Source organism: Anser anser (genome assembly GCF_964211835.1).
Source record: "Anser anser genome assembly, contig: SUPER_W_unloc_1, whole genome shotgun sequence".
NCBI lineage: Eukaryota > Metazoa > Chordata > Aves > Anseriformes > Anatidae > Anser > Anser anser.
In genome coordinates this window covers 25372-50279 of record NW_028154231.1, presented here as the reverse complement: position 1 = coordinate 50279, position 24908 = coordinate 25372, and the positions used below count along the sequence as shown (strand labels likewise).

At 40.8% G+C, this 24908-nt stretch overlaps 1 pseudogene across 1 annotated transcript; it reads left to right on the top strand.

Annotated features, from left to right (window-relative positions):
• Window positions 1–23105, top strand: LOC310888826 (fatty acyl-CoA reductase 1-like; annotated as a pseudogene). The gene is made up of 5 exons (XR_014589216.1): window positions 1–30; window positions 1965–2173; window positions 17648–17777; window positions 19481–19606; window positions 21769–23105. The product of XR_014589216.1 is annotated as a fatty acyl-CoA reductase 1-like (transcript).
• Window positions 23106–24908: the final 1803 nt, after the last annotated feature.

The window sequence follows — 24908 nt, the reverse complement described above, 5'->3', positions numbered from 1 at the left end:
ATGAAGAGGAAGACCACCTGTGATACTGTTGTATAAGCTATACCTGATTTTTTTTTTCCTGGGCCTCAGTGCAATCAGTATGACTTACAATAATGTAGACAAAGCCTTCTCTGGGGAAAAATATATACATTTTTTGTCATTTATGTATGTATATATACACACAGTTTTATATATATACATAGTTATAATTATAAACTATCATATATACAGTAGTTAAAGATGGATTAAAATAGTGGAAGGATTCAGGAAGCAAAAAACCTAATGTGAGGTTGACAACTTTTGCTTTATGTAAATGATGGTGAAGGCAAAGATAACTTTAGATATGGCTTTTGATGTGTTTTGTGTTTTTCTTTTTTTTTCTTTTTTTTCTTCTGATGTGCTCTTTGGTCTTTTTCCCCTCCAGACCAAGAAATATCATGGTATATAACTGTACAATAGGTGGTACCAACCCTTTCCACTGGAGTGAAGTTGGCATGCCATATTTCTTTTTTTTAATGAGCTTTAATAGAAAAATAAGATCAGTAATAAAAGCACAGGCTATAGTCGGTAGGTCAAATTTTATTTTTATAGTTGAAATTAGTATAACAGCCATAACTCAATTTTGCAGTGCATCATGCTTTTTCATTCTCTTCTGTTAATTTTCTCTCCTTGTAGAGTTACCGCTTCCATTTTGTTCTTGTTTTTTTTTAATTAAATTTTCTTAAAGTATGGCAGAACTGATTTTTCTGCTTTATGCTTCAACGACTTAATCTGTAGAGTGTGGGTAGTGTGCAGAGAAAAGCATTGCTGAGAGGAGCAGTACTAATGTTGGGTTTAATGCCAACCTTCCTGTAAATATAGGGGTAAACAGCTCAAAATTGGGATTACTTCATACAGCTGCATAATTGAGGGTGTATGATAAGTTTTGTACTTGAAGCTTTTTTGTTGTGTCTAGCTTCAGTTAATTGTTGGTTGAGGTAGCTCTTAATCTTCAGATGGTTACACGAGACTTCCTCTATTCATGCTGAGGGAAAAGTAATCTCTAAGAAAGTATGGTCACCTATTTTCATCTTAGATATCCTGACTAAAATGTAACCCGCATCTTAAGAGCTCTGTAATAGACTTATAATAAATAGCAATGCAAGCTGGCTGGTATGGTAAAGCTGTTAATTAGCTTTGCATTTTTTTAGAAATAATTTCTCAGTTAAGATTATTATTTTTCCTCTTTATCTTAAATGCTTAAATCCATATTATTTCTCGACTACTTTCTTCACACTTTTTACTTGCTTTTGCTGTTTTATGTATCTATATTTATAAGCCTTATCACTTCAGCTGAAGTTGGAAAGTTGCTGGCTTCATTTATATTGCGATTCTAATGGGGGTATTTAAAGACTTCCTGTAAGCAATGGAATGAAGTTACAAGAGATGACTACAAAGATAAAGTGAATTTTGATATACTTTTAAAAGATGTACATGTCTGTCATGTAAAGAATTTTCAGTTGTCAACGAGAGTTTGACCTGGAGTCCAATCCTAACAATGTTTTTTAAAAAAGCTTAAATATGGATAATTTGTTAAATGTAATTTGAAATGCACTTCAGATGCTTGCAAAGCCCTCAGCCTACTTTTTTAAAGTGTTCTTCATTTAAAAGATTAGAATAGCCTTCTTTATGAAATACAGATAGATATTTAAATAGCTTTACATGATATATAGACTGAAATTGCTGTGAATTCTCAAAATCAACTGAAGGTAGGGAAGAGGACCAGAAAGAGAAGCTACAGTAAAGCTACAGTAAAATATTCTGAAGATAAAGGTATAAAAAACTTTGATATAATAAGAACCAGTTTAACAGTATCTTAGGTTTAAAGCTTATAGCTGTTTTAGTTTTTGTGGTTATTAGAAGAGCTAGGATGGTTACTTAAATAGCATACTAAAGTAAATATTGTATGCTGTAATGTACTTTGAAAACCATTGAACTTTACATAGTTACTATCAAAGCTGTTACGCAACTTTTCTTTCTCAGAATACCATGTAATTTCTACTTTCAAGAGGAATCCTCTTGAACAGGCCTTCAGACAGCCCAATGTTAATCTAACTTCCAGTCACCTTTTATATCATTACTGGATTGCTGTAAGCCATAAGGCCCCAGCATTCCTGTATGATATCTACCTCAGGATTACTGGAAGAAGCCCAAGGTAATGGTGACTAGCTCTGTCTTTTCTGTTCCTCTTACTTTTAAACAAAGCTATGCTTACACTGTGATGTATATTGATTCCTTCTTCCCCTGAATGCTGTGTGACTAAAACTCCTTTTCTATTTCTTTTTTTTTTTTTCCTCTCTGAGAATAGGTCATTGAATTTGAAGCGAGTTTAAACTTTCTAGCAAAAATGAGGATGTTTTTTGTTGGATATTTTGTTTGGGGGGGTTGAGAATTCAAGGTAAACAGAATACAAGATCTAGCAAATTATGTTCATTCTTGAATGATAAATAATTAAAATATGTTGATCCTTATTTTTTTCCTACAGCAAAGCACCTATATTTGAATTACATGACAAACCCGTTAAGCAGTGCAGTAAAGCACCCTAGCATGACTCTTTGTTCAAACCCCCTTTTGCATCACTGTCAGACCACAGTCTCCCATATATTGCCTGCATTTTTTCCACGATGTTTTGCTCAGATTGACAGGTCATAAGCCATGGTAAGAAGGACAGGGCTAAAAATATTTTGATAAGGTTGTGGAGATGAAGACGACACCGTATGGGTACTATCTAGATTTACTAACTATAAGCAATAACAACCCATTTGCTGCATTTCTAAGACATTAATGTCTGACTCACCAATGTTGTCCAAGATGTGTCTTGGGTCAAAATCCTAGTCAGTCATTAAACTCAGGGAAGTGGTTAGCATTAAGATTGTTGTTGCTATTATAAACTGAAAATGGAACGGAGGCAGAGTAAATAACTGTGGGTTATTCCTGTAGATGATACAGCTCAATCTGGTATGCTTTGTATCATCTCAACATTCCATTCAGTTTATAATAATTACACTACTAGCTGGCTAACTTCTGAAGTGGTAAAAATTGCATAATTCTGCTAAATAGGCCAAACTAGATTACGTAGAAGGAATATAAGATGTCACTACAATTTGTCTCAGATTTGCCAAGCCATATGATCTTAACTCATTGCATATATTATGTTTTCAAAAGTATTCGTCATCAGACTCTAAAATCTCCACTATGGTGACAGTGTATTAATACAAGTGAGTATTCATTCATTGTCCTGTAGTCCAGGTCTATCTTACAAGGAGGGGAAAAATATTTAATACTTAGCACTGGATCAATAAAAGGAAGCAATGTAAGTAGTTCGTAGGCAAAAACTTCTTAACTGCCTTGGTTTCCATTGTTCCAAGCCTACTCAATAGCGTAGCACTCACAGCAACAGTAAGGACAGAGATCTGTGCCTGTGCAGTTATCTCCCCACACTGAAAAGATTTAAGCTCTGTGTATCAAAGGAAGGTATTAAGCATGAATTCCTAGCTTTTTAGGTTCTTCTGCAATATAAAAGAGAGATGAGAGATGAGGAGAGATGAGGCAAGAAGAACCAGCAGCAAGAACTGGTATCTGGGATGAAGTCCAGGTCCCTGCTTTTAAAACAGGCAGAGCTGAGACCTCAGGTCTGTTACACACTGGGTAAGTGTCTTAATGAATTGAAGACAAACAGTGGTCTTTCTTTGGAAAGACGAGCTTAGGGAACACTAGAAGAAGCATTCGAGTACGCTGAGGCCGCTGAACAGCCAGTAAATACAGAGAACTTCCATCAAATACTCTGGGTGCAATATGAAAGAGCTAAATAATGCAGCTACTAAAATGTTTTGTACACCAGAAGTGTGATTGTGCATGCTGTGAAGAGAAGACATTAATGTACAGCCATTCCATCTCAACCCCGCTTCGGAGGGGGTGAATTTCAACTCTCTCAGCAAGATTTGGCAGATGCCAGAGTTTGAGGGTTTAAATTACTGCCATCATATCTGCAATGACAGGCCAGAAAAAGCTCCAAGCAGCACATGGCAACAAAATGATCATAGGAGATTCTTAATAGCTTAAGAAAGTTAATTTTAAAGGAGTTCCAGTGCTGATATGAGACCTTAGTATGATGAAAATTGAACCACATCACTGGTCAATTCTGTTAAAGCACTACAGTCAAAAACTGAAGGCCTTTAATGAACATCACAATGCTACAAAAACCACATTATGTTCAAAGTGACGTTTGTCTTTAATCAGCAGATGTGTGATATTCCACACAATCAGCAATAGTTTAAGCAGCGAAATTCTTTCTACACAGAACAACTGAAATATAGGCCACCTAAGGTTTAATGTCAACTCTCTTCAATCACAGGATCACAGAATTGTCTAGGTTGGAAGAGACCTCCAAGATCACCTAGTCCAACCTCTGACCTAACACTAACAAGTCCTTCACTAAACCATATCACTAAGCTCTACATCTAAACGTCTTTTAAAGACCTCCAGGGATGGTGACTCAACCACTTCCCTGGGCAGCCCATTCCAATGCCTAACAACCCTTTCGGTAAAGAAGTTCTTCCTAATATCCAACCTAAACCTCCCCTGGTGCAACTTTAGCCCATTCCCCCTCGTCCTGTCACCAGGCACATGGGAGAATAGACCAACCCCCACCTCTCTACAGCCTCCTTTAAGGTACCTATAGAGAGCGATAAGGTCGCCCCTGAGCCTCCTCTTCTCCAGGCTGAACAAGCCCAGCTCCCTCAGCCGCTCCTCGTAAGACTTGTTCTCCAGACCCCTCACCAGCTTCGTTGCCTTTCTCTGGACTCTCTCAAGCACCTCCATGTCCTTCTTGTAGTGAGGGGCCTATATATATATAGTGTCACCTTGGATGGGTTTCTTTAAAGATGACAAAGCTCTTGAACATTCCTTCCTATTCAGAATTGGTAGATTGACTTGATATAAAACTTTAGGGAGTACTCCATCTGAAACACAAAAAAAATTGTTCATAAGAAATGCTGAGAGATGAACTTAATGTCACTGCTAATACACAAAGAAAAACACATTGGAAACTTGCTCTGGGCCATTTTATGTTTACAAGCATGTTTTGATAAACAGCCATAAGCAATTTTACTTGACTAAACTTCAAAGTGTCTCCAACATGAAATACGGGTCGGTGTACTCTAGTGATCCATCTTGAGGTAATTCACAGGAAGACATAAAAGCTAGCAAAGATCCCATTTTGAGATTACAATTCTTATGACCAGTTTATCATTTCTTCTGGGCTGCCTATAGCCTACGCAAAGAAGCTCTTAGCTGCTGGCTGGCAGCTAAACACCACACAGCCGTTCGCTCACCATCCCCCCTCCCTCTCTGGGATGGGGGAGAGAAACGGGAAAGTGAAGCCTGTGAGTTGAGATAAAGACAACTTATTAAGACAGGAAAATAATAATAACAATGATAATAAGAGTAATAATGATAATAGTATTAATAATAGTAATGTGTATGAAACAAGTGATGTACAACGCAATTGCTCACCACCCACTGACCGATGCCCAGCCTATCCCCGAGCAGCCGGCCCCCCCACCCCGGCTAGCCACCCCTATATATTGTTTAGCATGACGTCAGATGGTATGGAATACCCCTTTGGCCAGTTTGGGTCAGCTGTCCTGACCCAAAGTCTATGCCAAGGATGCACAGAGCATCTGGGCCAGTCACAATACGGTGCTTTTGCCACTCATTACTGGTTAGACTCACTTCAGCCTCCAATACAGTTAACTGCTGGGATCCCCCCATCACACCATAAATACAGATGGGCTCTGGCCCTTTATAGCTTGATGGCATTAGAGTACATTGTGCACCGGTGTCTACTAAAGCCTTATACTTCTGTGCGTCTGATGTGCCAGGCCATCGAATCCACACAGTCCAATAAACTCGATTGTCCCTTTCCTCCCCCTGGCTGGAGGCAGGGCCCCTCTAGTCCTGGTCAGAATCTTCGTTTCTGTGTTTAAAGGACTGCCTGCTGGAAGTTGGAGCAGCAAACTTTTCAGAGAACCCCTTTTTCCCAATTGTTTTCTTTTGCAATTCACGTACCCGTGCCTCTAGGGTCGCAGTAGATTTTCCATCCCATTTTCTCATGTCCTCTCCATGGTCACGTAGGTAAAACCACAGGGTGGCGCGGGGTGTGTGCCCACCATATTGTCTTCCTTGCACAGATGAACGTTTACCCCTAATAGCTGAGACACTGGTTTGTACAGGTGGGGAGGAAAATAATCTCTCTTTAAGTTGGTGGATCTTTTCAGAAAGTTTCTCCAAAGTATTCTCTTTTAGCTGGTGGACACTGGTTCGTTCAGGTGGAGGGGAAGATAAATTCTCTTTAAGTTGGTGGAAATCTTCAGAGAGTTTCTCCAGAGCCGAGACACAGGCCTGTAGGGAAGAGGAGAGACTTTCTTCGTACTGCCGGAATTGTTTAGCCACTTCATCCACTGTGGGTCCCTCATCCTCTTTCCAGGCTATTATTGCCAATGAGCTGGCATATAATGATGGTGCACTCCGTACGATCTTCCACCACATGGGTCGTGTACACTGGACTTCATCTGGATCTGTGGATATTTGTGCGTCATCTAGGTCCTTATAAATTGCTTCCCGTATGGCTAATTCCCTCAGGTACTGATTTCCCTTCTCCATGGTGGTCCATTTGCCTGGTAGACATACAAGTTCTTCCTTGAAGGGATACCTTTCCTGCGCAGCTGACAGGAGACGCTTCCAGAGGCTGTGAGATCATGCTCCATCTCCAATTGCTTTGTCAATGCATGCGTCCCTAGCAAGGGATCCCAGCCGCCTGGCTTCCCTGCCCTCTAATTCCACACAATTGGCTCCGGTGTCCCAGCACCGGAGCAGCCAGGTGACAAGCTGCGACCAAAATCTTTTCGCACATCTCGTAGCTCATGCTGGTATAGGGTCCGGGTAGTTACTGTTGATTTTTCGACATCCTCATCCTCATCTTCATCCTCCTGCACATTTGATGTCCCAGCCTCGTCTTCTCTATACCTAGACCTGGCAGAAGACTGTCTGCGTTCTAAACGACCTGAGTCTCTATACCATTTTTTCACCTTGTCTACAGGGGCAACTTGCACTGCTACAGCTCGTTTCTCTGACCCAGCCACAGGGTCTGCCACAGGGCTTGGAATACCCTCTGCAGGGGCAACTTGCACTGCTACAGCTCGCTTCTCTGACCCAGCCACAGGGTCTGCCACAGCGGTTGGAATACCCTCTGCAGGGGCAACTTGCACTGCTACAGCTCGTTTCTCTGACCCAGCCACAGCAGCTGGAACAGCTGCAGGAGCTGGAGCTGCTGCAGGGGCTGGAGTGCCTGCGGGAGCTGGAACTGGAACGGCTGCAGGAGCAGGAACTGGAAGAGCTGCAGGAGCTGGAACTGGAACGGCTGCAGGAGCTGGAGCGGCTGCAGGAGCTGGAACTGGGACGGCTGCAGGAGCTGGAGCGGCTGCAGGAGCTGGAACTGGGACAGCTGCAGGAGCTGGAACTGGAACGGCTGCAGGAGCTGGAGCGGCTGCAGGAGCTGGAACTGGGACGGCTGCAGGAGCTGGAGCGGCTGCAAGAGCTGGAACTGGGACAGCTGCAGGAGCTGGAACTGGAGCGGCTGCAGGATTTGGAACTGGAACAGCTGCTGGAGCTGGAACTGGGACGGCTGCAGGAGCTGGAGCGGCTGCAGGAGCTGGAACTGGGACGGCTGCAGGAGCTGGAGCGGCTGCAAGAGCTGGAACTGGGACAGCTGCAGGAGCTGGAACTGGAGCAGCTGCAGGACTTGGAACAGGAACAGCTGCAGGAGCTGGAACTGGGACGGCTGCAGGAGCTTGAGCGGCTGCAGGAACTGGAACTGGAGCAGCTGCAGGAGCTGGAACTGGAACAGCTGCAGGAGCAGGAGCGGCTGCAGGAGCTGGAGCGGCTGCAGGGTCTGTCACTAGGTTGATCGTAGCATCAATTGCAGCTCGATAGGCACAAGCCAGACCCCAGCACGCTACAGTGATTTGTGTCACTTTGGAACTGCCAGAGTCATGACACCTTTTTTTCAAGCATTCTGCCAGCTTTTTAGGATTTTGCAGTTGTTCAGGGGTGAATGTCCAAAACACTGGAGGTGACCACTGCTCTAGAAACCTGCCCATATCCTCTGTTGTGGTTTAACCCGGCCGGCAGCTAAGCACCACACAGCCATTCGCTCACCCTCCCCCCTCCCTCTCTGGGATGGGGGAGAGAAACGGGAAAGTGAAGCCGGTGAGTTGAGATAAAGACAGTTTATTAAGACAGGAATATAATAATAATAATAGTAATAATGATAATAGTATTAATAATAATAATGTGTAAGAAACAAGTGATGCACAATGCAATTGCTCACCACCCGCTGACCGATGCCCAGCCTATCCCCGAGCAGCCGGCCCCCCACCCCGGCCAGCCACCCCTATATATTGTTTAGCATGACGTCAGATGGTATGGAATACCCCTTTGGCCAGTTTGGGTCAGCTGTCCTGGGTCTGTCCCCTCCCAGCTCCTGCTGCACCCCTAGCCTGCTCGCTGGCAGGACAGAGCGAGAAGCTGAAAAGTCCTTGGCCTGGTGTAAACACTGCTCTGCAACAATTAAAACATCAGCATGTTATCAGCGCTCTTCTCATCCTAATCCAAAACATAGCACCCTACCAGCTACTAGGAGGAAAATTAACTCTGTCCTAACTGGAACCGGGTCAGATATCCACCCCTTATTCCATACCATTTATGTCATGCTCAGGTTACACTCTTTCCAATACCTTGTAATTAATCACCATTTTCATCTATGGTATATAGCAATCATGGTAGTGATGACATACAGTATTATATAATAATTAACATACTACAATTCAACTCATGAGCTAATCTCACCCAGTATCAAATCCCCTTGAGGTACACACTGGACCTCCCCATTCTTTTGCATTACCCACCAAGTGCATCCAGGTCCTTGAGCAAAAGCAATTCCACGAATGGGTTTGCCTTTTCCTGAGGCAGGAGTAGCCCAGACTGTTTTACCCAGCATGTTTCTTACGTGCACTACAGGAACTTTATCCCCTTCTACAGTGCGTAACAGGTTTGATTGGGCAGGTCCAGCTCGGTTGGCAGATCCGCTAGTATTGACTAACCAGGTGGCCTTTGCCAAATGTGTATCCCAATTTTTGAATGTCCCAGTACCCATTGCTTTCAGAGTAGTCTTCAACAGTCCATTGTATCGTTCAACGTTCCCGGAGGCTGGTGCATGATAGGGGATGTGATACACCCACTCAATACCATGTTCTTTGGCCCAAGTGTCTATAAGGTTGTTTCGGAAATGAGTCCCGTTGTCTGACTCAATTCTCTCTGGGGTGCCATGTCGCCATAGGACTTGCTTTTCAAGGCCCAGGATAGTGTTCCGGGCGGTGGCATGGGGCACAGGATATGTTTCCAGCCATCCGGTAGTTGCTTCCACCATTGTAAGTACGTGGCGCTTGCCGTTGCGGGTTTGAGGGAGTGTGATGTAATCAATTTGCCAGGCCTCTCCATATTTATATTTCAGCCATCGTCCTCCATACCAAAGAGGTTTTGACCGTTTGGCTTGCTTGATTGCAGCACATGTTTCACAATCATGAATAACCGGTGCTATAGTGTCCATGGTCAGGTCCACCCCTCGATCACGAGCCCATCTGTATGTTGCATCTCTACCTTGATGGCCTGATGTGTCATGGGCCCATCGGGCTATAAATAATTCACCTTTATGTTGCCAGTCCAGGTCCACCTGAGCCACTTCAATCTTAGCAGCCTGATCCACCTGCTGGTTGTCCTGATGTTCTTCAGTAGCCCGATTCTTGGGCACATGAGCATCTACGTGGCGTACCTTTACAACCAGGTTCTCTACCCGGGCAGCAATATCTTGCCACAATGCAGCAGCCAGATGGGTTTGCCCCTGCGCTGCCAGTTGTTCTGCTTCCATTGCTGTAACCACCCCCACAGGGCATTTGCTACCATCCATGAATCAGTATAGAGATAGAGAACTGGCCACTTTTCTCGTTCAGCAATATCTAAAGCCAGCTGAATGGCTTTCACTTCTGCAAACTGACTCGATTCACCTTCTCCCTCAGCAGCTTCTGCAACTCGTCGTGTAGGACTCCATACAGCAGCTTTCCATCTCCGATGCTTTCCCACAACACGACAGGACCCATCAGTGAACAAGGCATATTTCTTCTCATTTTCCGGTAGCTTGTTGTACAGTGGGGCTTCTTCAGCACGGACCACCTCCTCCTCTGGTGATATCCCAAAGTATTTGCCTTCTGGCCAGTCCATAATCACCTCCAAGATCCCTGGGCGACTGGGGTTTCCTATTCGAGCCCGCTGAGTAATCAGTGCAACCCACTTGCTCCATGTAGCATCAGTTGCATGATGTGTAGAGGGGACCCTTCCTTTGAACATCCAGCCTAGTACCGGCAGTCGGGGTGCCAGGAGGAGCTGCGCTTCAGTACCGACCACTTCCGAAGCAGATCGAACTCCTTCATATGCTGCCAATATCTCCTTTTCGGTTGGAGTATAGCGGGCCTCAGATCCTCTGTATCCCCGACTCCAAAACCCCAGGGGTCGACCTCGAGTTTCCCCAGGTTTTTTCTGCCAGAGGCTCCAGGTGGGACCATTCTCCCCGGCTGCGGTGTAGAGCACATTCTTTACATCTGGTCCTGTTCGGACTGGCCCGAGGGCTAATGCATGAACTATTTCCTGCTTAATTTGTTCAAAGGCTTGTCGTTGCTCAGGGCCCCATTCAAAAGCATTCTTCTTACGGGTTACTTGGTAGAGCGGGTTTACAATCAGACTGTAATTTGGAATATGCATTCTCCAAAACGCCACGACACCTAGGAAAGTTTGTGTTTCTTTTTTGCTAGTTGGTGGAGACATAGCTGTTATTTTGTTGATCACATCCATTGGGATTTGACGACGTCCATCTTGCCATTTTATTCCTAAAAACTGGATCTCTCGTGCAGGTCCTTTAACTTTATTCTGTTTTATGGCAAAACCGGCCTTCAGAAGGATTTGGACTATTTTCTTCCCTTTCTCGAAAACTTCTTCTGCAGTGTCACTCCACACAATGATGTCATCGATGTACTGCAGGTGTTCAGGAGCTTTCCCCTGCTCCAGCGCAGACTGGATCAGTCCATGGCAAATGGTAGGGCTATGTTTCCACCCCTGGGGCAGCCGATTCCAAGTATATTGGACTCCCCTCCAAGTGAAAGCAAACTGTGGCCTGCACTGTGCTGCTAGAGGGATGGAGAAAAATGCATTAGCGATATCAATTGTGGCATACCACTTGGCTGCCTTTGATTCCAGTTCATACTGGAGCTCTAGCATGTCCGGCACTGCAGCACTCAGTGGTGGCGTGACTTCGTTCAGGCCACGATAGTCCACTGTTAGTCTCCACTCACCATTAGACTTGCGCACTGGCCATATGGGACTATTAAAAGGTGAATGAGTCTTGCTGATCACTCCTTGGCTCTCCAGTTGACGAATTAGCTTATGGATGGGAATCAGGGAGTCTCGGTTGGTGCGATATTGCCGCCGGTGCACAGTTGTGGTAGAGATCGGCACTTGCTGTTCTTCAACCCTCAGCAACCCCACAACAGAAGGGTCCTCTGAGAGACCAGGCAAGGTAGACAACTGTTTAATGTCCTCTGTCTCCAAGGCAGCTATGCCAAAAGCCCAGCGGAACCCTTTTGGGTCCTTGAAATATCCTCTTCTAAGATAGTCTATGCCAAGGATGCACGGAGCATCTGGGCCAGTCACAATACGGTGCTTTTGCCACTCATTACAAATTAACTCTGTCCTAACTGAAACCAGGACAGGGTATCCTATTTCTGAGCAGTTTCGCCCATGCGTCTTTACATAGACTAATCTAAAGATGCTCTTTCAGAATTAATGATAAACAAAATAATAAACAACATGCAAAGATTTCTTAGAGAGCAGGACAGATTCATATCCTCTCAGCCTGCTTCACTGCATTTCATAAAAGCAGGGTGGAGCTCAACAATATATCATTAAGTGTCTTTAGCCCTTTCCCCTCATCCTGTCACTGGGCATGTGGGAGAATAGACCAACCCCCACCTCTCTACAGCCGCCTTTAAGGTACCTATAGAGAACAATAAGGTCACCCCTGAGCCTCTTCCTCTCCAGGCTGAACAATCCCAGCTCCCTCAGCTGCTCCTCGTAAGACTTGTTCTCCAGACCCCTCACCAGCTTCGTTGCCCTTCTCTGGACTCTCTAGAGCACCTCCATGTCCTTCTTGTAGTGAGGGGCCCAAAACGGAACACAGTACTCAAGGTGCGGCCTCACCAGAGCCGAGTACAGGGGGACAATCACTTCCCTAGTTCTGCTGGCCACACTGTTTCTTATACAAGCCAGGATGCTGTTGGCCTTCTTGGCCACCTGAGCACACTGCTGGCTCATATTCAGCTGACTGTCAACCAATACTCCCAGGTCCTTCTCCGCCAGGCAGCTTTCCAGCCACTCATCTCCCAGCCTGTAGCTCTGCTTGGGGTTGTTGTGCCCCAGGTGCAGGACCCGGCACTTGGCCTTGTTGAACTTCATACAGTTGACCTCAGCCCATCGCTCCAGCCTATCCAGATCCTCCTGCAGAGCCTTCCTACCCTCGAGCAGATCAACACATGCACCTAACTTGGTGTCATCTGCAAACTTACTGAGGGTGCACTCGATCCCCTCATCCAGATCATCAATAAAGATATTGAAGAGGACCGGCCCCAGTACTGAGCCCTGGGGGACTCCACTAGTGACCGGCCTCCAACTGGATTTGACTCCATTCACCACAACTCTTTGGGCCCACTACTACACTTGACCAGTGTAGTAAAAAATGATGAAATCAGCACAAGCAAATCTGAATATTGTGCTAACTTGACTTCACCTGGGCTACAGCCTGCCCTCTGCGTTGAATCTGAATACATTTCTAGGCTCTTTATTGCATATAATGTCGGAAAAACTAATCAATGAAAGTGCTGCGTAGGTTGAACTGCACTATTGTCATACTGTCAGGATATTGTACCGTCACTATATGAGAAATTCTTAGCAAATAGAACTAATTGGGTTTTATAACCCTTTAGAACTAAAGGAATATACTCATAAAAAATGTCCCTTCTATTGAAGGGTTTGGATTTTTTGAAAACGTAACCCATTGAAATCTTTATGCAATATGAAATTGTTCTGGTACACCGTACTCGTGGAAGCAGATAAAGCTTTTAGTGAGATGGAGAACTTGTTTTTCGTTGCTTTTGCATCTAGTGAAACATTCTTGAAATTAACAACTCTCTGAGTAAGAGTTAAGGAAAATGAAGGAAGAAATAATGCATGTAATTCTTCCGAACTTTGTAGATGGAACAAGTACAATAAGGATCGAATGACATAATGAGGACTTAATATTTTAAACTACTTAAGTAGACTTCTGTAGTATTGTGCCTCTATATAAATAGTGGTGATAATTCTCACTGTACAAGTTTGGTAGTGTTGTCAGTAGCTTGCTATATGTACTTAGTTGCATAGCAAAGCTTATTAATTGTCTAATATAAGGCATAGTTCTTGCCTGTAACTTTGCACAGGACTTATCACAGCAGAACCATCTCTTCTCAAAAGCAGCTCAGTACGTTTGAAATCTTAAAGCCTTTGAAAATATACACCCAGCAGGTCTTCCCAATTACTCTGGAAGAACAAGCACAGGGAGTACCACCTGAATATGACAGGGTACTTCTTTACTCTGAGGGTGACAGAGCACTGGAACAGGTTGCCCAGAGAGATGGTAGAGTCTCCTTTTCTGGAGGTATTCAAAACCTACCTGGATGCCATCCTGCACAATGTGCTCTAGGTGATCCTGCTTGGCAGGGGGGTTGGACTAGATGATCTTCAGAAGTCCCTTCCAACCTCAACCATTCTGTGATTCTGTAACAGAAAGTAGCATGAAATATTGAAGCTGTAATTCACGTTTCTCCGGAAATTCATTTTCTGCTACTGCTTCTTAGAAAGCTAAAGAGGAGGTAGAGCTGATGAGTGCAGGGAGGTATAAAGAGATCGCTTCAGTTAAAGCTTCTTAAAACTTAACATGAAGCACCCTTGACATAGTCTCTGTCTTACAAACCAGAAATGAGTGAACAGTATACTTTCACTGAGTAGATGACTGTGGTTTTTCCCCTTGCAAATGCTTTGAAAAAAAGTTCTGCACTTACAGGAACAACAGAGCTGCTAGAAACAAAGAATTCCTCTTTGTCTTATACTTCAAAACTTACAGCTAAATAAAAACTTACCATTTTACAAATGTGAATAATCCTATCATATACCTTAGGAGGAATCTTTTATTTTTTTTTCCAGCTGTCTCTAATGCTTATGCAGAGAATTGCGTATTAACGACACAGATCCTCTGAAGGATATCTTGTATTGGCTTCAGAACTTTTTAGGCTAGAGACAATAGATGGTGTAAGACTTGAAAATGTGGTGATAACCTTAAGCCAGGTTACTTTTTGTCTGCTACAGAAACATGCCCACCTAATTTATGGATATTTGATTTGTATAACTGTTGCTTAAAACTTAATTTCTGTGATGTGCTTCTTGATTGGTTGTGTTTTGTGTGTATTTTGTGCTAATGGCAATAAGGGCTGGCTAGTAGAGGCAAAATTATACCTAGTGTACGTGAAAGCCTTGCATATTGTCACACTGACTGGCTGACTGCAGCTAGTGTTCAGCTCCTTATGATCAGCAGGTCTGATTTTTCTGTCCTAAGCTTATGAAGGTGTGATGCAGTGTTTGATATTACACCGACTGGTTACATATAGCTACAATTATTTAATATCAAAACTAACTGCTATCAAGTGTATATATCAATTTCAGGCTGAGAGAGAAAGCTTCATTACATACTTTTCACATTCTCCTTTGCCTTCTGTATTCCCATTTGCAGGAGCAATGTGTTGCTATTGAAGTTACAAAATCTCTCTAACAAAACTTAGTCTGCCAGAATAAGTGTCCAGTAAATGACACTTATTGCTGACATCTCTGAATATACGAGGTTGTCACCATAATTCCTTTTCTTTTGCAAAGCGGGTGGGAGAGGGAAACCTAGTTTCATGTTGATTCAGTGCAGGCTACCAAGTTGTCACTGAGGAAGCTGCCATCCCTTAGCCACATGTTCCCGTCACTTCCTTCATGTCAGATCTAGCAGTTAAGAGAATGTAGAGACATTTGATTATTTCGGCTGATATAACGAGAAGCTAATCCTTAAAAAACAAACAAAAAAAATAAAACACCACTGTTTTCTGATGATGAACTCAATTAGCTGGTTCTGTTGCCAGTCACTAAATCCAATGTGAGACAGAATCTGCAGCTGAGGTAAAAGAATTGTCTTTAGCCACTTGGGTTGTGTGTGTTGTTGGTCTTTTTGTTTTTTGTGTTTTTTTTTTTAAATCAGCTTATCTGTGTTCTAAAACCATAAGTCGAGACAGCAGGATTCCCTGCAAAGGTTAGAGACTCTTTTTAGCTCTTCTTTTTCTAAGAATAACATCAGGGGCCGGTAGCAAGCTCCAAATCTACACTTACTCAGATTTTCATTTACACCATTTAGTTTTTTGCAGGGACGCAAGTTTTCTTGTACTGAAGCAGTCTAGGCACTCTAACTAGAATCCTGCTATTCTTCCAGTTTAGCATAACAAACTGGAGAGGCACAATAAGTTCAACTACATTAAATAAACTTAAGACTGTCAGTGGACAGGCATCCACAGAAGAGTCTAAGCATATAGCTGCCTTGTCCTGTTTTGCATTATTTTTATCCAGGGCATTTTGCTAAGTGGTCTTTCTGGCTCTTCTGACCAGTGAGCTCTTTGCTTTCTGAGTTTATCTTTTTCTGACTTTTTTTGGACTTACATCTGTTAAGACAGTTGCCCGAGGATCATTCCTTTTTTTTTTTTTTTTTTGGATGTTTAGTTCAGCCTTGTTAGCACAGAATATGTGTTGGACACAGTCTATATTCTTAATTATTTTTTGAATCAGAGGAACTCCAACTCAGCTCCCATACAGCCAACTTGCCCAGCTGGGGAAACTATAAATGGGTGTTAGTAGACATTCCTAGATGCTTTCAAATGAAATTAACTGATGGTCTAAAATTGGAATACAGGTCTTTATGTATGCTCCTGTGGAAGGTTTTAAGGAAGTGTTCATATTTTTTGTACTTCAAATACATTTTTCTTTTTCAATGGTCTTGGCCATTTGTAATACTCCATTTCATGAGACTTAGAGGCAATTTCACTATTCCCTTAGATAGTGAGATACCAGTCATTAATGTTAGTCAATGTAAATATGTTGTTTGGAAGAGTTTCTGGGATTGTGCTGTGTCTCCCCTACAAGTATGAATGTACCAAGGCAACTTTCAGAGAAAAATCAGGGAGTTATATTGCTGCTATGTATTTTATTGATCAAAACTTAGCTTCAGAAAGCCATTTCCTGTTACTGCTGGGTTGTTCTGCTTTCTTTGCTTTTCCGATGTACCCCTCTGCTCTGCTTAAAATGACCATTGTGCCCTGCTGTAAGGTTCAAATTGGAAGCAATTCTGTGAGATGGAAATAGCTCAAGCCCCATAAGCAGAAATGTAATAGCATTTCATGTAAGTACTAGCTAGTACTTACTAAAGCTGAGTGATCGTCTGTAGCTCTGTAACACTTGCAAAGTTCCCACCTTTACAACAAGAAAATTCTTTCATCTAAGAGTGGATAACTCATGGTTTTTGGGTCTACTTCAGTTATTCTGATCAAAGGGAAACTTGCCCAAATTGATCCTTATAACATAATTTCTCTGTACTCCAAGCGTTATTTTTACAGAGTTGTCACCCCTGCGTAATAAAGGATAATGGAAGGTATTTCTGCATATTTTGAAGTAGCCTGGAACTGATCACCCAACTAGCGGGATTTGCTATGGTTTATCTGCCCCATTGAATAGATCCTGCTCTTTGCTGCAGTAACAGTAAGGATAGGGGGCAAAGCTGTATTTCTGGTGGTTCTAAGCCTTAGTCTCTTACTGACCATAATAAATGAGTTTTCTTTTCTTAGAGATGTGGCCTTGCACAGTGTGCCAGAAGGTTAGGGAAACTTACTCCCTTGCTGTGTTCTGCACTGTGTAACTCTATTTTAAACACGTTTATCAAGTTAAATTGTTCAGTACAGCTAGATGCTTCAGTTATGCTGAAGTGAAAAGCATTAAGTATCACTGTCCTAAATTACAAAGAAAGGATGGTAAAATGCTGTCTTCTGTTGGCCACTCTTTTTAGAGAAGAAACTTACTGTTCCACGGGGAAGTAGAATTAAAAAAAAAAAAAAAAAGCTGTCCAGTAAGTTCTGCTTTCATATCAAGATTGGACAGCTAAAGTCCAGTAACATCTCACTTTAGACTGATAGGATATTTCTGTATATTAATAACTTTTTTCATGGTTTGGATACAGAGTAGGATGGGTTATGTTGAAGTAGAGGTGCGGGGTTATAAAACTTATAATCTTATTGTTTTACTTGTTTGAACTAATATTTACCACTGTAACCTGTACATTCTATTCCTTGGACTGTAGAATGATGAAAACAATATCATGTCTTCATAAGGCCATGATGTTATTAGAATATTTTACAAGCAATTCTTGGATCTGGAATACTGAAAATATGACTATGCTAATGAATCAGCTAACCCCTGAAGACAAAAAGGTAAGTAGCTGTGTGATATGGAGACTGAAAGTGAAATACAAACTTACTGTTCTAAGATGACATAAATCAGTAATGCTGCTTACCGCAATGCGGAACTAAACGTGGTACTAACTCAGTTCTGGATAGTCCTGCCACAGCCATTTGAATGTACCAAGGTGTCTGTACAGGGCTGTGTTGTAAGCCGGATCAGTGATCTGATCAGAGATGAGGAAGGACAGGACCCCTTGAAGGAGGCTGTATACAAAAGATGGCTGTTAGGGTGGCTTGATCATACATGATCAGGTGTTGCCCTATATGTCAGCCAAGTAGCCAAGCTGTTATTGGTTTTACCTGCATCATGAGTAAAACAAGGCTTTATTTCTTGACCACTATCTCCTTTTTCTGAGGAACAGGAGGTAGGTTTTGAGGGGCTTTTTTTTTTTTTTGTGTGTGTGTGTTTCAAACTAGTGACAGCTTCTGTGTATGCTTTTCATGCTTTGGCAATACAGCTACATGTCCTCAAATTCTCTCACTCGTTGTGAACTAAAACTGCCCCATGCAGTGGGGAAGCGTACCTAGAAGCAGGATGACAAAAGTCCTGAAGGTGGTTGAGGAAGAACAAAAACTGTTGTTGAACAGAGGACCTGAGTAAGAGTGAATGAAATTTCTCATAAGAAATATTCTTCCTGCTGTTCCATCCCCTTCCCTCCCAGATTTTGATAGTTTTTCCAGAATTAGGTATGTTATTTTCTGAAACACAGTGGAACTGTGTATTCATTGTTACTAACTATATTTTATAGCATAAGCTGTAGTCGATTTCTGACTTGCCCTGTTTGGTGAAATTTCACTATCAGCTTGTTGAAATGTCATTAAATACAGTATTTTTAGTAGTTAAGCATCAGATTTCCCATCTCTGCTCACTGGATTATTTTTTTCTGCTCTTATTACATGTCAAAGCTGATCACTCTGAGCACTGCAAGACATTTAGTGGGAATATGCAAGCTAGGAGGGATTGGGAACAACAGAGGAGTGAAACTTGCAGAAACAGTAAACAAGCTGTTGTATTAGCTTGCAATTTCATAGAGCAGTCCTATTAGGCAGGTTCTTACAGAGCAACGTTTAAGTATTTTGTTCAGAAACTGTGAGCTAGAGGTGTTATTGTCTTTATTGGGACTTAACTGGCTGCTGTACTATCGTTTGAGATGAGGTAATGGACATCAGTGAGAAACTGAAGTTGTGAATGTACCGTAGTAACTTCTGCAGTAGATATTCTTATGACTCTTTTTAAAACATAGTGGTACAACTATAAGCACAGTTAAACAAACTGCATCTCTATCAGTGAACTTGGTCCAGAGCAGTGTGCTTGTTCTATAGCATGTGAGAATTATTTCCTGGCTGGAAAGGAAACAACAGAAAATCATTACTTCTAGAGTAGAGTTCTTTATGGACAGATGAAATGTGAAACTAGTGCACTTGGAAGCTGAGGGAAGAACATTACTGAAGAGGAAAAATAAGGCATGGAATGGTTGAAATTTGCAGGAGACTGATTGTATGAGAAGCTGGTGGTTGGGTCACAGATGGATCTAAATGTGAATCATTCTTATGATTAAGGACAAAAAAATTTGTCATTGCAATGAAATTAATCTGATAGAAAGGTAGTTATTTTCTTTACATCTTTATCAGAAATGATTGACTTACATAGTGAAAGCTTTTATTTTATGCAGACTTAATTTTGATGTTTGACAACTACATTGGGCAGAATACATGGAAAACTACTGCATGGGAACAAGGAAATATGTGCTGAATGAAGAAATGTCTGGCCTCCCTGCAGCTCGGAAACACTTGAATAAGTAAGTGTACATCTTATTTTTGTTTCTCTGTCCTTGTCAAGTTTTGCTTTTCTATTTTATAATTTACTGTTCTTTATAGCACTTGTTTAGTTCCACCAGAGTTCTTCTATTCCAGGCATGTTGTCTAAAGCATTTTCTAATGCTTTAGTCAGGTGCCATCTTTCTTCTTTCATTTGTAGATCTTGCTTCGTTCTCTGTATTAGTAATCCTAGTATGTCTGGGTTTATGGCTATAGCTCTGATCACTAGTGTATACTGGAATCCAGGTTTCTGATGTTACTTGTGTATCCTTTTTGGAACATAAAAAAGGTACACAGTAATACAGGGTCAGAATGGTTCGTTCAGCTACGGTGGTTTAGTACAACAATAATTGTTTCTTTTGGGAACATGACTGTTGGAAGCAGGCAAGTAAACAGGCATGGACTTTCTACCTCAGCGCAGGAAACTTTGAGGTTGGTGCTGTAAGATGAAGTCTCTTAGCCTTTATCTGTGGCTTAACTCCTCCAGTTTGAATGTGTTGTAATTATTCAGAACTTTACTGGCATAGTTCCATTTGTTTTATTCTTGGGCAATTCATAAAGACAGTTGATAGTCTTTTTGATTTTTCTCTTTAAAGAATGAAAAAAGAACAATTTATCTTGTTCTGCAATATTGCTTATCTGTTACGCTGACAACCTGAGGGAAAGTGGTCTAGGTCATCTTCAAAAGAGATTAGCATGGCACAATCTGAGTGAGAATTTTGGCCAAACTTGCCAGTGTTAACCTTACAATAGCATATTCAGAGACACAGCTGTAATACATGCTTGTAATATACACGTGGTATAGCAACAAAGTAATCTGAATTTATGTGAGAAATTATGGGTTTCAGCTAGATGTGTTGTAAGCCTGAATTACACATTTGCAGGCAATTTTTAATGGGAATGAAGGCTTTCTGGATTTTCAGAGATTAATTCTGAATCTTGACTAGGACTTGACCGACAGAATTAACGCTGATAGAAAAAAAGACTGAAAAAAGTGAGGGATCTAGAGGACTAAGTGAATATCCTTGTATGTTTACTTTGACTACATTTTTCCTGAATTCTCTTATGATGTGGCTCTTGTCAAAAAAAAAAAAAAAAAGATGAATAAATTTAAAATCTCAAATATACTCTTTAAAGATAGTAATCTTTGATAATGGTGGGCATAGCTGAAGAGGTGTCCCCTTCTAGTTTTGGACTTCAGAGTTCAGACTTTGGACTTGGAGTTCAGAAATGTGCTGAACACAAGTGACATTCTTTGTACAAAGGATCGTGCCAAAATAACATGAGAAATAGTCTTATATTGGAATGGCGTCTGGTCATCCTATGTAAAGGAAGGCTTGGCGGTAATAACACCCAGTATGTCTGTACAGCAACATAAGGCCAGTGAGTATTTTCTTAAAAAGAGCTGCCTTTCAAATACAAATTGTTATGGTCTACTGAACCAAAGATGTCATGCTCTTTTTAAGAAATCTGAGCAAATTCTGGTTTCAAGTCATCTTGGAGCTTCCATTTTTACATGAGAAGATTGCTCATTTACATGAGAAGATTGCTAAAAATCACAGATACCCTAAAACAGCACTTCCTTTTTCCCCACTTCCTTTTTCCTAATCCTTAAAGGATTAAGAAGGAAGTTCTCTGAGAAGGAAGGAGTTTAAAATTGCCATGGAGACTATGAACTTTGCGGTTGGAAAAATCTTAAACTTTTTGTCAGCAGTAATAGATGTTTCTACAAATACATAATTTTAAATACATAATTTTAAATGCTTGGAAGGGAGCTAGGGTGAAATTAGCCCGGTTTTGGGTGAGTGGCTGTCTTGAGGTGAGTCAATGTGTGTGACCTTGGCATTCAAAGGTTCTACCAAGCAACTATGAAGCAGTTGTATATGTAGTTAGCTACAAGGCTGGTTCTATTCCTGAATTTTCACGTTTCTCTTTGAGCAGCGAACAATCGAAAAGGCCTTCTCTGCTTGTTCTTCAACTTACTAGCTTACTTAATGCACTAACTTAATGCCACTTTAATAAAGTATCTTGAGATGAATAGATGAACAAGTTAAATTCTACATTAGAAGTTATTTTAATGTTCTTTTCCCTGTAGTTCTTGGTACCTTGGCTTTTACATTTTTTTTTCTTTTTCCCCACTTAGGTTAAGGAATATACGCTATGGATTCAATACAATTCTTGTGATCCTGATCTGGCGTATCTTTATTGCAAGATCACAAATGGCAAGAAATATCTGGTACTTTGTGGTTAGTCTGTGTTACAAGTTCCTCTCGTACTTCAGAGCCTCCAGTACTATGAGACACTGAAGAAGAGAATTGAGCATTAGGGCATCTACGCATATGGTGGTCTAACTACACAAAGCCTGTAACGTAGTCATCTCACATTTTGTAAAAGCATAATTTCATCTTAAATTGGAGTGCAAAATACATGGTATAGTATATGTAATGTTAGTTGTATATCTTCCAGAAGACATAGAAAATAAAATGGTCAAGTGTCGGTCCGAACTGGCATTAGACAAGCATTTAAATAACTTTAATTCATTGACCTGGGGAGAGAATGTTTTAGACCACTGACCAACATAACTGCAATTTGGAACGTTTTGATTGAAATCTGCCTTAACATACTTATTTTTTTTCTTTTAATTTTTACACCACATTGAGGAAGGTAAATATTGTCATAGTAATTGCTTGTTTATTGACCTATTTATTTGAAATCCTAAGACTGCAAAAGATTTTGAGTTTCAGAAGTGTATAAATGCTGGTGGATCTCCTGGAAAAACTATTGGAGGACTTGGTGACTACTTGGACTATGGTGACTACTTTGCTTTTAAAAGGAAAAAAAAAATCCCTTCTTCATTATGGAAAAGCCTTTTGTCCTATCTGGTTTTCAGAATGCACTCAGTGATTCAGTTCTGTGCTCAAAATTGGCTATTTGCGTTTGTCAGCATGAGCAATTTGCTTTTCCAAAAGCAGAACTGATCCTATCATTGAAAAGATAAAAGGGAACATTACCATGAGGGGGGAAAATAGTCATTGACCGTCCTCTTTTTTAATGATTTTTGTTGGGAATACAGAGCCAGCACTCGATTGTTACATTTCTGACTTCAAAAGGTAAATGTATTTAAAAAGAATTTATTATGCCTAGTTGATACTTATATTACTGGTAACTGTAGTTGGACAAACTGTAGGCTTTCATCAAGAGAGATACCTGTTCTTAAATTCTAAGTAATGTTAGCAAATATTTCATGAATTAATAGTCTTTTAAAACTCTGAGCTATGAAATTTGATGCATGGATAGACCAATGCATAAGCACACTCTCATCTCTGCCCCAATAAAACCCTTTTGTTTCACTGGACAAGCAGAGCAAGAGGCATCTTGCTTCAAAATTTGAAATATGTTAACAGTTTTTCATCTATTACTTAGATTTCTTCAGATTTAAACCCAATAATTTAAACTGTTTTTTTTTTCTGTGTAATTTGTTTTGGTAGGTAAAACTCAGACAAATAACAAGTTGTAAGAAAAGCCTGAGTCCCTGTTTAAGGCAATACATAAAGATTCCTTGAAACTCTGGTTGCACAGAATTCTATTTGAGAACACTGTAATGTTCCTCTTACTGATGCACTGACCAGCACCCTTGCCCAGTGTTTGTTCATTAAAATCAATTTATACTGTATGTGAATATGTTCTTGAATATGCTTGGAAAGGCAAATAATGACTTAATTACACAAGAGCTACATTATACTTGCCCTTGGTAGTTTTTTGTCCTATTTGAATTAAGTATGTAAAGAACTTATTTTGCTATTCTTGTGGAAACTTACTTTAAAGAGAACACCTTTCATGCAGGTGTATATCATTTTGAAAAGATAATGACTTCCTTGTTGAAGCTAAGTATTCTGTAGTAAGAAGTTAAGCTGTAATTCCTTTTTAAAATGACCTGTGTGTATATATATATATAAAGCAAGCGATGGAAAGCCTAAATGGTCTAGGACCACACCTTGTGTGAGACCTGACTGTGGCTGAAAATAAACTATGGCTTCTGCGACTGAAGATGTTATACTTTAACAAATACATTAGGTATGTTACATTTTTAGTTACCTCCCCAAGCATCTTACTAGATATGAAAGTATGCTTAAGCATTCCTGCACTGTAGACTTTTTTTCAGAGGTGCCTACAATCCAGTGATGTCCCTCTTCCCATGTTGGCATGTGACTGAAGTTTGCAAAAAGACATGCATCATATTCTGAAAATTATTTCTGTGAAGCAATTCACTTAGAATTTTTGTTCTTTATCACCATTACACGTGATACTTGTAATGTTGATTTGTTAATACCAGGAACTATGAAGCCAATTAATTGATTATTTCTGATCCATGCTACTTAGGAATCTATTCTGTTGAATATGTAACTGAAGAAAAGGATTGCTTCAAATGTAAGGATACTTAACCTCTACTCTTTAAACACTTGGCAGTTTAGAAACCCACCTTTCTCTTTGGAGGTCGTGGTTATCTGTTGACTATTGGTATCTTAAACTCATCAGTCATTCTATTTAATTGACAGTAGATTCAGGGTCACACTTACTACATCTGTTGTTTTTTGTGGTCAGTCTGTGAAATTTCTATCTGAAGAAAATGTTTTATTTCCATATCAGGACCCTGTTTTATTGCATTTCTTCATAAGTGTTTGCACGTAACGGATGTTGGTCAGAAACAGACTTGAACTTTATTTTGATAGAGGAAGTTTGATTAGCTGTACTGACTAGCAAGTTACAGAAGGTATTCTAATTGGTTAAATAAGAGAAGCAGTTGAAACAAGAAACAACATGGTCACTTAACAGTTACTGGTATTTAAATTTGGGACCAGGGAATAACTGCTTTTCCTGTAACGTTTTTCTGCTATAGGAACACGTTTGGAAACAAATGCTAAATCTGTGAGCTTTTATAAGACAAACAGAAATATTGAGTGCCTTTGTTTGTAAACAAAAAATAAACAAATCCCTTAAAAGTGTTGTTAGTGTTTATTGTATTTTTGCATGGTTTTAGTATAATTTGTGGAAAATAACTGAAATGTATAAATTCTGTCTTAATATACATATATATGAACATGTTCTTTCCCTTACAAGAGACTTGGAAAATCAAGTTAATGGCTAAAATTGCATTTAAAAATCAAAACAGCAATCCAACAACACCTCCTTTCTCTCCCAACATCCCCCAAAATCAACCCAAAGATAATCAAAAGGTAAAAAAATTAAATCTTCATGAGGTGATAACAAAACACGTGGTGCATG